This window comes from Podarcis erhardii (genome assembly GCF_964252035.2).
Source record: "Podarcis erhardii genome assembly, chromosome: 8".
Lineage (NCBI taxonomy): Eukaryota > Metazoa > Chordata > Lepidosauria > Squamata > Lacertidae > Podarcis > Podarcis erhardii.
This window is the reverse complement of record NC_138499.1, coordinates 61,657,898-61,676,607: the sequence shown is the minus strand read 5'-3', so window position 1 is coordinate 61,676,607 and position 18,710 is coordinate 61,657,898. Positions and strand designations below refer to the sequence as shown.

Genomic DNA, 18,710 nt, shown 5'->3' with positions numbered 1-18,710 from the left:
CCCTCTCTCCCCCTTCCTGACATGCTTGTATGCCAATGCCTGTGACACATAGATAATTTATGAAAACAGAGTAGATGCTTTTAAATAATTAAGTAATAGATAATGTGAGGGTTTTATTCCAGTGACGTACAATGGCTTTTGAGATAGGCCTGAGCCTGAGAGGGTTAGATTCTCACTTATTAGTAAAAAAGAAGTGAAAAGCGAAAGGGGGAAAAAGGAAACTGAGGGGAGCTACTCAACTTGCACAGTGTAATTCACTAAATCAAGGCCCTTAAAGCCTCCCTGCGTTTTTGCAGCATATGTACTTCATCGCAGTCACATGATATCAGCAGCAGGCCTGTGGCAAAATGCCAGCTGATTGCCCCAGCCTAAATCACAAAGCGTCAGCGCAGCCTATTCTCTCTAAATTACAGGGCAAACAACAACACAGGTAAAATTAGCCAAGGCACTAATTATACAGCACGAGTGTGTAAAGACTATAGAATGATAAATGGCAAATGTGGAACATGTTGTGTCATATCATGTAATCTTTCTTGCCGCAGTGCTGGGAAACAAAAGGGAGAATTGTGTCTTGTTTGTCTAACATGCCCTTGATGCAAATTAGAAATCCTTCCCAATTAAGATATCGTTAAATTTCCTTTGTTAACAAATTTTAAACAATGAATTAAGTGGTTGGGGTATCATTGTTCATTTAACAAACAATTAACCCGATCTGAACCAGAGTTTGAAGAAAGCCAAGAGCCTCTATTCCCCCAAGCTCCCTGCCTTTTCTTCTTCCTTCCTTTTACCCCCAAGCTCCTCTTGAAATGAGGCAGGGCACCTGGGAATGCTAACGCAGCACCTTCCAGACTAGAGCAAACTGTTCCTCAGAAGCGGGGCTAGAAATTCACATGGGCCTTAATGGCATGTAACAGTTCAGAATGACTGCAGCTTCAGAAGAGCTCAGGCAGACAAAGCCACAGAGGCTGTTGCTGCACCTCAGATGCTCCACCTCTTCTCTGTGGAAGAACTTCCATTTGTAGTGGAGTAACTGTTCAATGGGGTTGCCAGATTCTTTGTCGGAGCTTGCTCCAGTGCTTCAAACAACAGCTTAATCCACAGGCTGTAGTTTGGGTTCTTTATGGTCAGTTGGCAACTCAGCTGCTCAACCTGATGTGCAGAGCCATCCTTGTCATTCGGTGATCCCAGGTTGAGCATTTAGGGTGCCTTCGTAGAAGAAATATTTTGTCCACATAGTGACAGGGCCAGGCTGGACGATGAGGAGTGGTGGGAGGTTCCAGCCAGAAACAATAATAATATAAGCCATGTTTAAAAAAGTCAAGCCATGTTGTTAACTAAACCATTCTTATGCATTTCACTCTGTCATATTTTTGGACACAGGTGCATTTATTTAGGTGAATGAATAGGACCCCAAAATAAAGGTTGTATGCAGGGTTCTGCGGACAATAAATCCACCACTGCTCTCTTCTAGAGAGCCCTTGCCAGTCATAGAGATGCTACTGGCCAGGTGGGCAAAATAATCTAGATGTGTCTGGCTCTAGAATAGGGATGGTGAACCTGTGAGCTTCCAGATGTTGTTGGACTCCAACTCCCATCATGGCTAGCCAATGTGGACAACATTGGCTAGGAGGGCATAGGAACTACATACTCTGGAACATATGAAACAACAGTAAAGAAGGTGACTCTGATTACATGTGGAATTCACTTGCCCCACCACTGACTAACTATGACTTTTCTGCACCATTAGGATATGGAAGTGGGGGAGGAGGGTGTTTCACATTTACTTTCATTTTCATTATTAGAGACCTTGCTTGTTTCACTGCTCCATGCATCAGAAGCACATTGATTTCATTACTCACATTTGTTTTTGTTTCCATATATAAATTTTATAAAACCATCTATGAAATAAAATTAATTCACGGGTGTCATTTTCTTTTTTTAACTTCCCCTGAGCTAATTTCAGAAGGCTGTTGAATCATGTGGTGGGCTTTCCTGGGAAAAATAAAAGGACTGTTGCCAGGATGAAGCCACCAAGAGAACCTACAGTGTCCCCTGAAAAGCGTCTGGGTGATAAATAGGTAACAAAAGCAAATTCAATTTGTTTTCATTTCTTCCTGATAGTGTTTTGTAATTAATAAAAATTGAACTGAGGAAATGATGCCTATTATCAGTGACCAAACAAGGGTTTCTGCCTTGTATGCAGAGTTACTCTGGCAAGAAATGTAAAATTAACAATTAGAAGATTACTTCTGCCTGTGGACAAAACTTTTTCTCCTTATTGTCTGCTTAGTGGAACTGAAGTGAGACAATCAGATTAAGGGCTTCGTTCATTTACACTTTTTCTGATTAATCCCTCCTCTTCCTGATTATTATTGACAACATCAGAGTGTACAATAACCTTAACCTGCTTAGCTTTCATGAATATAAATGTCTCTGTCCATCAATCACATTTGCATTTGCAAAATGCCCTTCGTACAAGGACTTAGGAACTGGAAGGCAATCAATAAACATAACATTGGTTAGTCTTGATTCAATGAAAAAATGACCAGCAGGTATTTCAGAATGCATGCCTTCGGACTAACATACACACCTATAGTTTGTGTCTGTGTGAAAATAAAAAAGTGGGTCAGTGTGAATTGGAATGTCAGCAGATGAAGCATTCATTCAAAGTGGTTCACTGTGAACCTCGATCCAGCAAATGGCTATGTAGAGCAAATAAAAAATCCCTCAGGCTCAACATTGCCTTAACAGTTCTGCCAAACTCTTATATGATTCCCTGAAAACACTGTTTGTCATGAAATGTCAAGTGTTTCCCAGACTTCTGATGCACCCTTTTCCCTATACAGTGGTACCTCGGGTTAAGTACTTAATTCGTTCCGGAGGTCTGTTCTTAACCTGAAATTGTTCTTAACCTGAGGTACCACTTTAGCTAATGGGGCCTCCCGCTGCTGCCACACCGCCGGAGCACAATTTCTGTTCTCATCCTGAAGCAAAGTTCTTAACCAGAGGTACTATTTCTGGGTTAGCGGAGTCTGTAACCTGAAGCGTATGTAACCCGAGGTACCACTGTATTAACATGAGATGCACATTTGAAGGCTCAGAGTGTGCAGAATGATGCACTACCTGCCCTCAGACAGAGGAGCCAACTGTTTTGTGTGGGTCTCTACTGTGATATATATCTGGATTGGAAGCAAGTGAATGATCCAGTCCTCACACCAGATACAGGAACATCCTATCCCCTGCTGAAGACTGATTGGAAGCAGCCTGGTTCACACAGTTTCCATGAGGGGTGGGGCAGGGCGGGGGGAGAAAACCATTTATACCTCCCTGGATCCCTTGTGCTAAATTGAGAGGTGCCTTATTTGAGGCTAGACTATTTGTTGTCCACTTAGCCCAGTATTGTCTATTATAACCTCCAGCAGCTTCCCCTCATCACCTCCTTCCTGATTCTTTTAACTCAGGGTTGGGGAATGTGTGGCTCTCAGGATATAGTTGGACTCCAACTCCCATCAGTCCCAGATAACATGGCCACAGTCAGGTATGATGGGAACTGTAATCCAACAACCTCTGAAGTATTAGCAGGGTAGCTAAATTGCAGCTAGGAAGCCAACACCCTGTGCAATACTGACTCTTCTTGAAATTAAAACAATGTCCAAACACTTGTTAAAACATTCAAAAAACCTTTCCTTGCATAACATGACTAAAGAAGAATATATGCAAAGTATCTGCATTCACATCCTTATCCAAGCATGGGCTTATTTTTTCTTAGTTGAAGATTACAGCTTCTTCCTTAAACCTTGAAACAAATGGAATAGGATACCTCCCATGTGACCAAATTTAACCAATCACATCAGAGTTACTGGAGAAAAATCCAGAATTAAACACAGAGTAATGCATGTAAGCATTCTCAGTTTCAGTAAATTAAATTGCCGTACTTAACATGGAGGGCCTCAGGTTCCCCATTCCTGGAATTACCAGGGACTGAATTTGGGATCTTCTGCAGGAAAGCGTTTACCACTGAAATAGGTTCTTTCATCAAACTAGGAAGCGCTTGCTTTTGTGAGGATGGATTATGACACACAGTTTCGGAATGGGTGCAGTATATCAATACCACTCAGCTTATTTTTCAATGTTGCGTCCATTCACGGTGAAGAGCCTTCCCAGTGAATAATGCAACATGCATTCTCATTCATTCTTGGGTGGTTCCAGTAAAGAATTCACAAAAACAAAGAGACAGTTATTGCTTAAGTCTAGCTTGACACCCTGACCTTAGCTGGGACTGCTGTGCCAACAAACAGAAATAAAAAGGTGCAAATTAAAACCAATTATTATCAACCTGAAGTGTGAGATGGAACTGTGAAATTCCTGGCTTTTATCAGCAAAACCCTCTGTGCTTTCCTAATAGCAAACTGTTTGGCAGCCAAAGACATTTGTAACATAAATAGTAAAAAGTTTCCTTTCTTTCTTTCCTTTTGTGCGCGGATGGAGAGAAGAGGAATTAGCCATTTAATTATTTAAAGAGCGTGGGAGAAGCAAAAAGACTGACAAAAAAAGAGAGTGCTACTGTTTAAATTAGCAATTAGGAACTTCTCAGAGTATATATTTTAAAGAGAGAATATGCAAGCACCATAATGTGCTTTTGAAGGTCTTGGCCTTTCTTAATTTAGCGTATGATATATAGAAGCTGTAGAGCTCCGTCTTGCTTCTGAATTGGTTTCAGGATGCTGGAAGGCAGCAGACTGAGAATCAAAACAAAACAAAACAAACAAACAAACCCACAAGATATGGGAAGAAGTAAAAGAACAAAGATATTAAAAAGCTTGGTGAGAAACTAAGTGAAATGATGGTTTGGGCAAAATGACAAGGTGTTAAGGACAACCAGGAATGGAAGCGAAATATTCATGTACAACAGAGTAAGAGAACATTTTCCATCCATCTTTATAGCATGTCCTGGAGTTGTGATCGTATGCAGAAAACTCCTATACATACAGAGACATGTATATGTCTCTGGCTGGAGGGAGCCATTTGGGGCACCCATTTCTATACACTGATGCAACATGCACCTAACTCTGGAACAGGGCTGAATCAAGAAATGCACTTAGGGTTTTGTTTTGTTTTCTGTTTTCAAAGGTCACATCATGAACATTGAATGTCCTTTCACAACCGCAACAGCCCATTAAAATCTGATTTAATTAATATCCCACTGTTAATAAAACATGTTGATCAATCAAAGTCTCTTTCAGATCTAAGATGGTGGCATGGTCATGATCTGGACTATAAGATAATTATTCCCCTCCCCATCCCGAGCATCTCTGCGGATGCAAAGGTCTCTTTCTTGTTCAGAATCATTCAAGCATGGAAAAAGTGGATACAGAGAAGTTTTTCTTCCTTTCTCATAATACTAGGACCTGAGACCATCCAATGATACTGAATGTTGGAAGTTTCAGGACAGACAAACGGAAGTATTTATTCACATAACACTATGGAATTCGCAACCACAAATAGTAATGGCCACCAGCTTTGACGGCTATAAAAGGAGCTTAGACAAAGTCCTGGAGGATAAAGCTATCAATGGCTATTAGTTCTTTTTCTACTTGTAGTGTTACAGACAGAAAGCTTCTGAATACCAGTTAATGGGATGCCACAAGTGGGGAAAGCACTGTTGCCCTAAGGTTCTGCTTGTAGCCTTCCCAAGGGCATTTTTTCAGCCACTGTAAGAATTCAGGTTCCTATTAAAGGATTGGGCCCATTCTCCTCTGGCCTCTTTCTACATTTCTGTAGACCTCTTGTAATTATTTGAAGATTTTCTGGTGTTTGAGTGTCAGATAATTAGAAATGAGGTGAGAAAATGCAGAGGGGACTTTGAAATCCTTTTGTGCTGCCTGCAATCCAGCAGAGCTGTGCCGTTTTTTGGGGGGGGTGTTTTTTAATCCTTTGTAATTTCATTCCTCTTATTCAAATGATCCCATAAGCCACTTTTAAGAAATGGTTCAAATGTCAAAATTTGGAGCAGATCTATAGGGTGCCTGTAACAAATTTGGGCAAATGGAAAAGGCTGCTTTGCAGGGTGAGGAGTACAGACTGTTAATCAAGAGGATAAAAAAGATTTGTTGCAAAGTTACTAGAAATCAGCTCTCCAAGCTAAACCTACTTGAACTTTATTCTGGACATTTTAATGGTGATAACAATGTTGAGGCAACTTCTGTCCTGGCTTGCTGCCAAGCCCATCCACGTCATCTGCAAATGAGGTGAACCTTGCCTGACACACAAGTAGCAGCAGTTGGTTGAACAAAAGTGTAAAGATTTGTTTTTAAAGGCTAAAATGGGCTGTACTGAAACACTCTCTTTAAAAAAAATAAATAAATTGGTTATTCACTTGGCAATGTCTTGTGAACTTTGCGTTTGCAGGCTCTTTCCCAACTTTAAAGAACATTTTTTACCTTCCTCATTCCAGTGATGGTCAAGACCTGGGCTGTCACTGATGAATGCTGCTTCAATACCAGTCTCCCTTCTGAATAGCAGGGCTGAGCCTATAATGAAGTGGAATGAGACATTTGTCTCAAGTGACAGGCATAGGAGTGGAAGATTAGTGTCCCCTTGGTTTCCCCAACACACACCGATATACAGCAGGGGTACCATGAGTTCCATGCCACTATTGAAGTCTTCTCCTAGCACTCAAGAAGCCTATGAGCCCAACCACTCACTGCCCTCTTGGTCATGAACTGGTGATGGTACTTACTCTGAGGGACAGTTCAGTCAGTAGAGCATGAGATTCCTAATCTCAGTGTTGTGGGTTCAAGCCCCACCTTGGGTGAAAGATTCCTGCATTGCAGGGGGTTGGACTAAAAGATCCTTGTGGTTCCCTCCAACTATACAATTCTATGATTCTTTCATCCCTTGAAAAGTAGAGTTGAAGGAGGCAGCAGAAAGAATGGTCATCTTCTCCATTTCTTCTTTCAGCTCTATGTGCCCATGGACCTAGAAAATTTGATGGCCCCTTATATACACAATATCTATACACATACAGGCAAAGGACAAGGTGCCCCTCCACCCCAAAAAATACAAAAGTCAAAAGTACAGTCAGTTGAATCACTGTAGGAACATCAGCCTACAGTGCACCTGAAGGCAGCATACTACTTTAGTGGGTTCTGGAGGAGTTAGTAGGTTGCTGCTGCTCTTGGCTGGGCCATTAGAAGCTGCCATTTGAGGTAGCCACCTCGTAGTCTAATGGTAGAGCCGGCCCTGAGAGAGACACCTACAACCTTCCCCAAGGAAGGTTCTTTATTATAGGCAGGGAAGAGCATTCAAATGTGCAGGCCTTCAACTATAGTCTGAAATAGTGTAGCCTAGCAAAAATACCGCCCCATGCGACTGCTCTGATAATTGGTTTATCTGCTCTAGAAGTGCAGGAGTACGATAAACCAGTTGTTTTCAGCATAGGTCTTTAATATTTTACTCCTCCTGTCATGAAGCAAATAAACAAAGATGACTCGAATATGATAATAAAATGAATTCAGAATGCACAGATGCACAAACAATTTACATAAGCAGAATGGGAAAATAAATCCTGAATTCAAGCAAACAAAATACTCCAGAGAAATATAAAGTGGCAGCGTGTGTGTGTGTTTGTGTATACACATAGTACATTTGAAATATAACTCAGTATGAACACTGAAAAAGTAATTAAATATGGCCTATTTTGTATGCTGAACCAGAAATGTTGGCTTTTCAAAATTGAAAAGAGGATGTAATGGTTTGCTGAACAGCACCTGTGGACACTGAAGAGTGTGGCCTGTTCTGCGAAAGGAAATGGTCAAATGTGTATGGGGAGAGAAAAACAAAAGAAAGGCTTATTGCTGTAACTAATATGCAACCACAGGACCACCGTGCCAGAGGTAACACACACACAAAATTACAAGGACACTGAGCAAATTTGTTAGCTACACCAGCTCCAAGTTATTTATTACCAGTTTTTTCTGAAATCTTGGCCAAAAGCACTTAAGGCACATATTTCAGTCTCTAGTTAGGTGGTCCTGGAAGCTCAGCTTCACATTTGGAGTTATGAAAAAAATATATATGCAAGAGGACAGAGCAAAACAAACAGATACCACAAAAGAAAGGCATGGATATTATGTTTTGCTCGGTCCTCTTGTTTAGAGAAATAAGCATATTTGCACTTTAAAAACTGGCCTGGCCGGTCCTGTTTCCAAAATGTAATAGCATTCTGGTGACTCAGCATGTATGTCATTATGCAATCTGCTTTCTTTCTCCTGCTAATCCTTGAGTCGTCAGAGTTAGGAATGGTGCCTTGGAAAGGAAAAGAGGTTCCTTTCCCCTGAAAAGTGAAGCTGTGGCTGTACCTTAAGACTTAATCCTGTGAGCTACTTTTCAACAACACCAGCTCATAGGATCCTGTGTAAAGAGAATCCTGCTACTGGCACAAAGGCATAATTTGCACCGCTTCCCCGGTGCTGGGAACTGATCCAGGCATTTCCCCAGCTGCTGTGCTGCACACAGAGCTTACTTTGGCTTTTGTTAAATCCAGGGAATTTTGCAGTGGCCTCTCACACAACACCCGGAGAGCCTATATTGTATGTAACATATATCAAAGGTACTGTACCAAGATGTCTCTGATTACCAGAATATACCTCCCCGTTTAAAAGAGTACAGTTCCCTAGAAGCCCATAGGATGGGTGTTACATACACACTCCAGACAGCTGCAGCTCGTTTTACCATGTTTATCTTTGAAATCTAAATGTACTAGAACGAAACCAGAAAAGGCAAACCTGCAATCTGGAATATTGCCTCTGATTATTGTTTTCATAATGCTCTAACAGCTGGGACAACTTTCTTCAGGAGCACCAGGGCATATACAGAGCTCATTTTTGCAAGAAAAGGCCTCTCGTTAACCACCGAAGCCATGCTCTCACAGGGTTCAACCCCTGGCTCCTCCCAATGTCCTGGCATCGCATGCATTGCTTGTACAACTCCCCCCTCCCCCCGTCTCCCTCGCAAGTTGGCACCTCTATGGCAATCTTACGGTAGGCAAATACATTCCTTTTCTCCCCAGGTTTTTGGCTAATTAATCAATCTACAGCCTTTTAAACTGTGGGGTGGGTTATTGTTTTCGTCATTATGTTACGCATTTTTGTGTTTTTATATTGTAAACCGCCCTGCGATCCTCGGGTGGTGGGCAGTAGAGAAATTAAATAAATAAAATGATGTGCAGGTTGCACAGATATGTAAATAAAATCATATATCCGAAAGGCACCACAGTCTGCAGTGACCTTAATTCCAAGGAAACCCTGGCTAAGTGCCGAAACCCCAAAATCTCTCACCGCTCAGACATTGGGCTGCATGCACCAGAGTGCCCACATTAATGACATCTTTAAGGAGCACCTCACCACCTATTCTAGACAGTATATTTCTAGAATAAGGTAAATAGGAACAGCTTGAGCATATGGAATTGCAAGGAATAAATGTGCTTGGACTCTGTAGAACATTGAACTGCTCATTATCTCTCTCCTCTTTTTACACACACACACACACACACACACACACACACACACACACCTTTTCCAATTTGCACTTATGTTCACAGGATCTGCTTTTTCATCTTACAACAAATGATGGCTTCTGGAACCAAGATTAAAACAAGTACCAGCAAGTGGAAAGTCTCCTAATGAGGCCTAATTGTTATTTAACTGAAAACCTATGTATAACCTATTCCCTGTCCCCACCCCCCACCCCCCAAAAAGATCATTTAATTCCACAAAACATTAATTACATCCTGTCATACAAATGTCTACAAGATACACGCTGCTGCAAAAAGGAATTAAATAAGAGCCATGTTAACAAGGTTTTTAAAAAGTGCTTTCAGTTTCCACCCACCTACTCACCCCCCCACACACACACACCTTTGAAAACACTCAATTTGGAAATACAGCTTTGCTAGGATTTACATACGCAGGTCTGGCAACTCTGTCATATTTACTGGAAGCATGACAAATGAAATGTTGAGGTTCTCTCGCAGAAAGCAAATTGTTTGCAAACATAGCTGCTCCAGGGAAATGAACAATTTCCATCTCCCTGGCCTGATGCAAGGTGATCTAAGTAGACTAAGACTGCTCAGGTAATTAAACTGGACCAAATTAACAGCAGGATTAACAGCCCGTGGGTTGTATCCAGCTAAATGGTATCTAGAACAGACTCATGGCAATTAATAAACCTAAGTTAGTCATGTCCACTAATTTTAATGGGTTTACTCTGAGTAGGATTAACATTGGCTAGGACCCCATGATTTCAGTAACCCACAGCTTCTTGCATATTGCATTTAGGCTGGTTTCTTCACATACCTGGAAATGGGCTCTGGCTTCATATACCATAGGGGTGATATTACACATTTTATATATATCACAACCCTCAGAAACCCCCAGCTTCAGAAAGACAAAATTCAAAACTTGGTTGCATATGGGGGGGATTTGCGGAGCTGCTACAAGGTGTGGCTTGCAGGAGGGTGCTTATGTTATGAGAGAAAAATGACTTATCTTCTCAGTTTACGCCAATAAAACTCAGAGACAAGAGGAGTTAGGAGTCTATTGTTGTTTATTGCTAGGCAGTAGGTTACAGTCGAATTGTTTCGCAAAACTGCAACCCCGCCCAAGGTGGTGGTATTTATACATTTCAAACAAAGGATTTCAATTTTCACCAATCATGTACATCATTACCTCATTTCATGTATAATACAAATGCGCAATAAGCGTTAGCAATTTCTGCTGATTCAGCTCTGATTCCCAGCGCTTTCTGTTAAACTTCTAATTTCTGTTACATTGTGTTAGTATGCATGTTGGGAACCTATGTTACGCGTAGCCATTTGCACCATGTATCAATTCATGTTCTAGCTTATGAGCTGTATCTTTGTGATTCACATGTTAGCTGTACTTCTGCCCCAATGGGGGGCAGCAACTTGCAAAATCTTCAGTTTCATAAAGCAACAAGTTACCATAACTTCTCTATTAGAAGCACACTGAAGGATTTATAGGGGTTCACATTATCATATTTATTGTGGCCCTTTAGGCAACCACCACAGTTACATAGGACAGGGCCTTCACAGTGCTGGCCCCTCAACTTCCGTAGAGAAATATGATTGTTTCTGCCTTTAGTTCTATTGGCGCAAATAACTTCTGCACATGCGATGTAACTTCCTCTCCCTCTGCTGTCTCCTCCAGCTGCCCTGGGTGCAGTTCAAAGCCAGTTTCACTAGTTTGGGGATCTTCTGGAGCACCCCTTGAGAGTGTGTAGAGGGAGGAGAGGAAACTGAAGCCCTGTTGCTCCAGTGGAACCTTGTTGGCACAGCACAGGATACAACCCAGTGTTTATAACTGGCCAGGTTAAACAAGAGACAATTATGATGACTCAGCCCTTCAGATTCTTAACTCCACAACCAGGGCAATCCGAGGGAGACTATCTGGAAGCAGTTTCTCTAATTGTGGCTTGTTTAGTTTGGCCATTTTAATGGCCAACCTAGTCTGACTTGGCTCCCTTTAGAGCTCTTGCACCTCGGAAACAGCTGAGCGGGCTGTCCTTTTTCCTTTCTTTTTGCTTTGTTTGGTGGAGAAATTTCTGTCTGAATCAGATAGTGCTTTTATTGCTTTCAGCAAGGATAATAAAATAGTACAAAGTTAAGGCATAAATGGCAGAATACTGTTATAGAGTCATGCAGAATCTCCACCAGCTAGGAATTGGGCGTCTTGAATATCTTGCTGGCTACAGGTTGGGGGGTATTTGGAAAAGAGGCCCACAGTGATCCCCCTTCCTGACTGGGCCCAATGCACAGTGAGTTTGGGGGATTTCACTTGTTTTTACTGAGTTTTCTAAATTATTGATTTGCTAGCCACACAAGTCTGTTCAGAGGTGGCATAGCATATTTTAAATAAGAAAGAAAGAAAGAAAGAAAGAAAGAAAGAAAGAAAGAAAGAAAGAAAGAAAACTTTGTGCAGCTGCCCAATTTCTTGCCGTCTCCATTTCAGCCCAACTCACAGAGAATGACCTGTTATTCACAGTGTTTCTTGCTCCTGCAGAATTTAACACGTCCTTTAAGTTCCCCTGCTACTGATGCTTCCCATCCTGAGATTTGCAAAGACTGTTAACATAATAGGAACCAGTTGTGAAATTGGATGGGTAGAGCATTAACACTAACAGCCCATTTCTATGCGAATTGACTGAAAGTAAATTCCACTGCGTTCCATGGGACTTACTTACTCCTCTCCCTTGCTTTTAGCTGCTGAGATATGTTTTAGGCTCTACCTTTATTCTCCGTTTTAAATAGAAATTTTTGTGTTGTTTTGTGGCTTTTTTTATTTGATTCTCAACTGTACCACTGTTTTGTTGTAATCTGCCCAGGGCCTTTATGATGAAGGGTAGGTAATAAGCCCAATCAATCAATCAATCAATCAATAATTTTATTTATACCCTGCCCTCCCCGGCCAGAGCGGGGCTCAGGACGGCTAACACCAATAAAATCACAGTAAAAACATAATAGGGGGGAAAGAGGAGGGGCAATTTAAAATATAGGTTAAAATGCAATTTAAAATGTAGCCTCATTTTAAAGTAGCTGATAATTCAAGACCATAAGGGAAGGGAAACATAAGGGTCAGACTGAGTCCAAACCAAAGGCCAGGTGGGAACAGCTCTATCTTGCAGGCCCTGCGGAAAGATGTCAAATCCCGCAGGGCCCTAGTTTTTTGTGACAGAGCATTCCACCACGTCGGGACCAGTGCTGAAAAGGCCCTGGCCCTAGTTGAACCCAGTCTAACCTTCTTGCGTCTTGGGACCTCCAAAGTGTTGTTATTTGTGGACCTTAAGGTCCTTCATGGGGCATACCAGGAGAGGCGGTCCTAGATACCTCGGTCCTAGGCCGCATAACAAATAATAAGTGAGCAAAGGGTTGCACACTTGACGAGGAAAAAACATTTTAGCCGTAAGGACATAAGATGAGTCTGCAGGATCAGGCCAGTGGCATCCTGTTCTCACAGTGGCCTGATCCTGCAGATGCCTGTGGGAAGCCTGCAAGCAGGACCTGGGTGCAACAGCACTCCCCACCACCACCACTTCTGATTCCCAACAACTGGTATTCAGAAACATACTGCCATCAACAGCAAAACATAACCATCAAGGTTAGTAGCCACTGATAGCCTTGTCCTCTACAAATGTCTTTTAAAGCCATCCAAGATGGCGGTCATCCCTGCCTCTCATGGCAGCAAATCCTATAATTCAACTATGTGCTTTATGAAAAGCAATTTCCCTTTGTCTGCCCTGTTTATCCTCCACCATTCTGCTTCACTGGATGTCCCCGAGATCTCGTGTCATGCGAGAAGGAGGAAAAACTTCTCTTTATCCAATTTCTCCATATAGAGCCTTACTTTGTACACCATTTGTTACTTAGCTTAGAGGTAGGAGTGGGGAAGAGATAAATTAAGCCTGTATAAAGTGATGCTACCACTGCTGTGGGAGCCCAAAGTAAAACAAATAGCTCGCATATCATTGACATGTTGTGGCTCTCCACCTGGATGCTCTTGAAACTATTTCAGGTTCACTAGAAAGTATTCCTAGGGGTGACAGAAATCAGAACAGCAACCTATTCCGTTTCAGGAACTTTCAGCTCGACTTAATTAAACACAGGTGCAGGCAAGATACAACAATGCCCCATCTTTTGCATGTTCCTAAGCACTTCCCAGCATTTGAATAAATCTATGTTCAAAATGTCTTCAGAATTATTTGGTGGGGAAATGTCATGCTGGGCAAAGGAATCGTCTGAAAAGGTATGCACAAAATATGTGTATCTCTTCCCTCGGGGATATCTTCGCCTGATGCTCATTACCTGATTTGTTTCCTTGCGATGAACTCCCAATTCACCAAGACTGTCCTCTGAGCATGTGCTACAGCTGCCTGAAATGTACACACCACAGCTTAACCGCTGCCTCCTTTTGTAATTGGATGGAAGTTGATATGAGGGAAAGCACAACAAGCAAGAGTTCTTCTCAAGAATCTACAGGATACCTATGGATTGTAGCTAATGTCATGTGTTGAACACCAGTGGGGGGCGGTGAGCCAGAGTAACCGGGAACAGGTACACAGCCAGGAATATAATAATTGCCCTGCCAGAACATATAAAGAGTTAGTCTATTCCAGTACTCCAGCAGTGACCAGTTATATGCTGGGGAAAGCTCACAGACGGGGCATATTTACCCCCAACATCCAGCACAGAAAGGTGTAATGCTCTAATCATGAATGCTCCATTTGGCGTGTCATGGCTAATATTCTTTGATAGATGTGTCTTCCGTTGCATCCCAGGCCGCTTTGGCAATATGTGATTCTGGAAAATCACATGGCATGCTTTAGACCCTCCCATATGATCTGCCTGATTCTGATGTTATCAGACAGTTGAGCATGGGCAAGGATGTGGATCAACAACCACCCCACTTCTGAAAAGTAAGAATTGAAGGGTGTCCATCCAAGGCTGCTATGAGATGTTTTATGTACAGGGGAAAAAGACAATAAAACATCTGGAGTCAGATTACACAGGCTGCTTAGTCTTTTTGAAAGTACATTTTCATCAAGACGTTACTGTTTTTTAGTATCAGCATAAATATTTCTTTATCCTGCAACTGCTAATTATATCAACATAAACTTAATTTGTAGTGATAATCACAGGGCTAATTTTGTACTGCTGCCAAACCTCATAACCAACACTTTGAGGCATCATGTAAATCCAGCCATTAGCAATCACGTAAATGCTCCCATTACCCATTACTGATATTGGCTAAAGAACTTTTTAATTGACTTCTTAAAATTTATGGCAGATGGTGCAGCCTGTGAGCTCGGATCCAGAGAGCTTTTTTTCATTATTCTTTGGCTTGTAAGTGTTTGGATGCCAGACATTGCATGTTGCACAATGCAATGTTTTAGGCTCAACACAAAATGAGAATTTGGAATCGGTAATATGAATCTGTAGCATGTGAAACAGAACCTCTTACCATCAGCACTCTGTTTTAAAAAACATTAATGCAAAACATAGTATGGATGAAATACATCTCACAGCTCTCTATCGGAATAAACATGACTAGTTCGTTGGCTTGGGAATGCTTTGCACAAAACCTCATTTAAAGATTATGAGATGTTCTTCTGATCACTGCCACAACACCTTTACTCACTTACACTTGGCTCCATGAGTCAAGTTGTCTCCTTATTCCCACACACACACACTCCCCCCCCCCACATTCCAGAGGCATAAACGGGATGAAGGACCCCTTTGTCCTGCATTAGCTTCCAATACGGTTTTGCACACTTTCCCTTGGCACCAGGATAATTGGCTTCAGGCACACATACACAATGAGGCCAGGCAAGCCGAGAAAGGCGAGCTGATGCTGGAAAACAAGGCTGTGTTGCAACCAAGTTACTGCTATTTCCCGCTCGCCTGGTAAATGGATTAAAATGCAAGTTTTTAGTCGGAAATATTTTGAGATGTGGTATATGTACCCATGCATGGGTTGTGCAAAATAGCTTCCAGTTGCACCCTTCAAAGGTATAGGGAATTGGCCATAGGAGGGGAGAGCCAGTTGGAGTGTTATTAGACTGGGAGTGGGATGCTCTAGGTTCAAATTCCTTTGCGGCCACAACGCGCAATGATTGAGCCATTGGTTGGGCCATTGCCATCTCTCGGCTTAACCTACCACACAGTGTGGACACAATGTGGCAGGAGGAAGAACCCACCAACTTCACCTTGAAGTCCTTGGAGGAAGGTTGAGGTAAACATGTAATACATAAGGTTATTCAGGTTAATTCTGACTTGGTTATTTTTTATAAGCACGTTGACTAAGACGTTCTGGCCTCATGAAGCATGGACACCCTGAGTGGCATCAGACAAGTCATTAGCTTGTCTAAAGTGACTAATTTTGCATTGACTAACTTTGTGAGGATTACTTATGAATGCACACAAAGCTCTTTGGATTTTCAAAGTGCTCTTGTTTTATTTTTACCCCACCAGGGGTGCCCATCTCGCCCTAAGGATTGTGGGAGCCTGCAGCTGCAACATGGACGTGCAGCATCACATGGTGCATGTGATGTCACTTCCTGCCACATCAGGATTCCCATTATCTGGGACTAGAGCTACAATCCTAAATTCAGTTAATGGGGAGCAAATCCCACTGGACATGTTGGGGCTTACTAATGAGTAAATATGCTTAGAAGTGTGCTGTAAATATGACAGTAAAATAATGCTCCGAACAAACATTTTCAGAGAACCTATTGAGCACCTTGATTTGTTTGCAAGGAGGCTAGACAATGTTAAATAATAATATACATAATATACTATAATATAAAAACACAGTGAGACAGCAGACATTAAAAACTTACTGATACAGGGCTGCCTTCAGATCAGGCAAAGCAAGTGTTTTACCACAGTTTATGCATTTCCCCAAACACTTTCCTTATTGCTAAATAAATAAATAAATCCATTTTTTTGCAGAAGTGGGTTTGTTGTGCAAAACCTCCCAGTTGGCTTTAACCTGAATTTGCTGATACGTGATTGAATCCCACCCAAAAATAGTGACAGTCTGGAGGTACGCAATGTCTGATAGTTGTGAATCCTTCAACTGCTGCTTGAAAAACACAAAAAGAAAACCAAAAATAATATATTTGTCATTTTTATGAGTCCCTGCTTTTCCTAGACTGGAGCCATCATCTCATTCCCTAGTTAGGCTTAGTCAGTATTTAGACTGGAAATTGTAACAGGCATGAATATACTGCCTCAGGAACTAACATATCTGTGTGATTTGGGCTGTAGCATTCATTGGTAAAAAAGCTTAAGGCTTACTTGATAAACTGAGTGCTGAAATATGAAGCAGAAAATATTTATTTCATTAAAAGAAAGACTCTTTTCACCACAACATGACGTTAAAATGGAGAAATTCAGGAGCTAAGATTGAACAATCTAAGAGTTCTTCGTTCCACAGCATGAGGTACCCTACAGTATCATACTAAAGTTATTAGGTTTGAAATGTTGAAGGCATCCAGCAGTTTTATTTGTGATTTAAATTACTCAGAAATCATTTTAGAAATGCGTTAATGTATAACTTTGCTCAAAAGACACAAAATATTGTTGTGTGAGGTACATCATTTCCACAGAGAATATGTACTGCAGTTTTGTATTTGAGCACTATGCATGAAAAGTAATAATTAAACACATTTCCCCTTTTTAAGAAGTCCCTCTGATCAAAGACATCCCCCCTTTTCTTTTAAAATAATTAGTTTAAAACAGGTTTTCATTAAGAGGAAGATAGATCATAATTGTTAGAAACTAAGTTTCAGGAAATGGTGCAATTTAAGGGCTTTTCCAGATGTAGTTTCTTCAGAGGGACTGAAGCATCCGGTTATAATCTTCCCACTGTGGAGAAATCACTGTTTGTCACAACTCAAAGCACCAACCCGAGAAGCTGGAAAGTGGCAATTCTGATGTGAGCAACCTCAACTGTTCAAGTCTTTTGCTTTTGTGACTGTTTCCTGTGCTAGTGCCACAAGCAACTGTTTCAATATGAGCCTTTTAGGGATGGGGAGAAATTCGATCTGGCTCACTATTCAGGTGAACTTCCTGAATTCACATTTTCCAAAACAAGATGGGGACTGAAACACAGCCATCCTTCAAAATTCACACTTCTCTGAATTTTGCAATGCACTTCTCTAGCCAAGTAATGTAGAAAAATTCATAAACCAGATTAAATTGTGCATATAAATGCAAATATACCTCTTTTTTAAAAAAAAGGTATCCAAGTGCATTACAATAGGGAAACTGCTTTGCTCACATGTGTATGTTAGGAGAAATCTGCAATACAATGCTGATGAATTTTCACGAAAGCTTACAAAAATTGCAAACCGGTGTGGCTATGTGTAGAACTGAATTGAAAAATGAGAAACTGAGATAAACCAAAATGTATAAATACGCATATCCTTACTGACACTGAAAAATGTTGTGAACAACCCTGGGAGTTTTCTTTTCTCTCTCCTGTTTTTCTAAGTATTTGTTTACCTTTTCTCTGACTGAAAACTCTTAGGGTTAACAGGGAGAAAATGAGGGGGAAATAGCAACCTCACTTCTTCACTTTCTCCAGATGTTACAACAGGGCAAGTAGACTCCTGGTTTCCAGATCCCATTGGAGGTTTCCAATATTTACCTTGAAATAGCAATGCTTCATAATGAGCCAGACTGTAGTCAATGAGGCCCACTCTGATAAACTCACACTGGCAGCTGCTCCAAGATCTCAAGGGAAACTATTTCCTGAGATCCTTTCAGATGAAGATGCCAGAACTAAATCTGGGACTGTCTATGTGTATTATTTTCACCATACTATGGGTCCTACTTAGGAATGAACAGACCCACCCAGCCTAAGGTCGTCCTGTTGCATTTCTGTGCAGATTTTAGTGCAGAAATTCAAATGTTAACAAAAGCACTTATAAGACAGTATCTATTTAAAAAAAAAAAATCTGTTATAAAGCTTTAGCAGAACTTTTCCAGCTGCTCCCAAGCAGAAGCAGGCAGTGCTGCAAGCCTTGGACTGGTAAAGTGATCCACAGAACCCTCTATTTTAAATTGTACTTCATGATCTGCTGCAGGCCCTGATGTGCCCTGATCAGATCTTCTGGAATCCAAGTTTGTA

General features: G+C 41.4%; 1 long non-coding RNA gene across 1 annotated transcript in view; it reads right to left on the bottom strand.

Annotated features, from left to right (window-relative positions):
* The window catches only part of LOC309348387, a 48,718-nt gene extending 30,450 nt beyond the window's left edge, over nt 1-18,268 (bottom strand). Inside the window, exons 1-2 of the long non-coding RNA XR_014159380.1 lie at nt 18,228-18,268; nt 6,441-6,530 (exon numbers count right to left, since the gene is read on the bottom strand). This is a non-coding gene — a long non-coding RNA (uncharacterized lncRNA). The remainder of the gene's footprint in view (nt 1-6,440; nt 6,531-18,227) is intronic.
* Nucleotides 18,269-18,710: the final 442 nt, after the last annotated feature.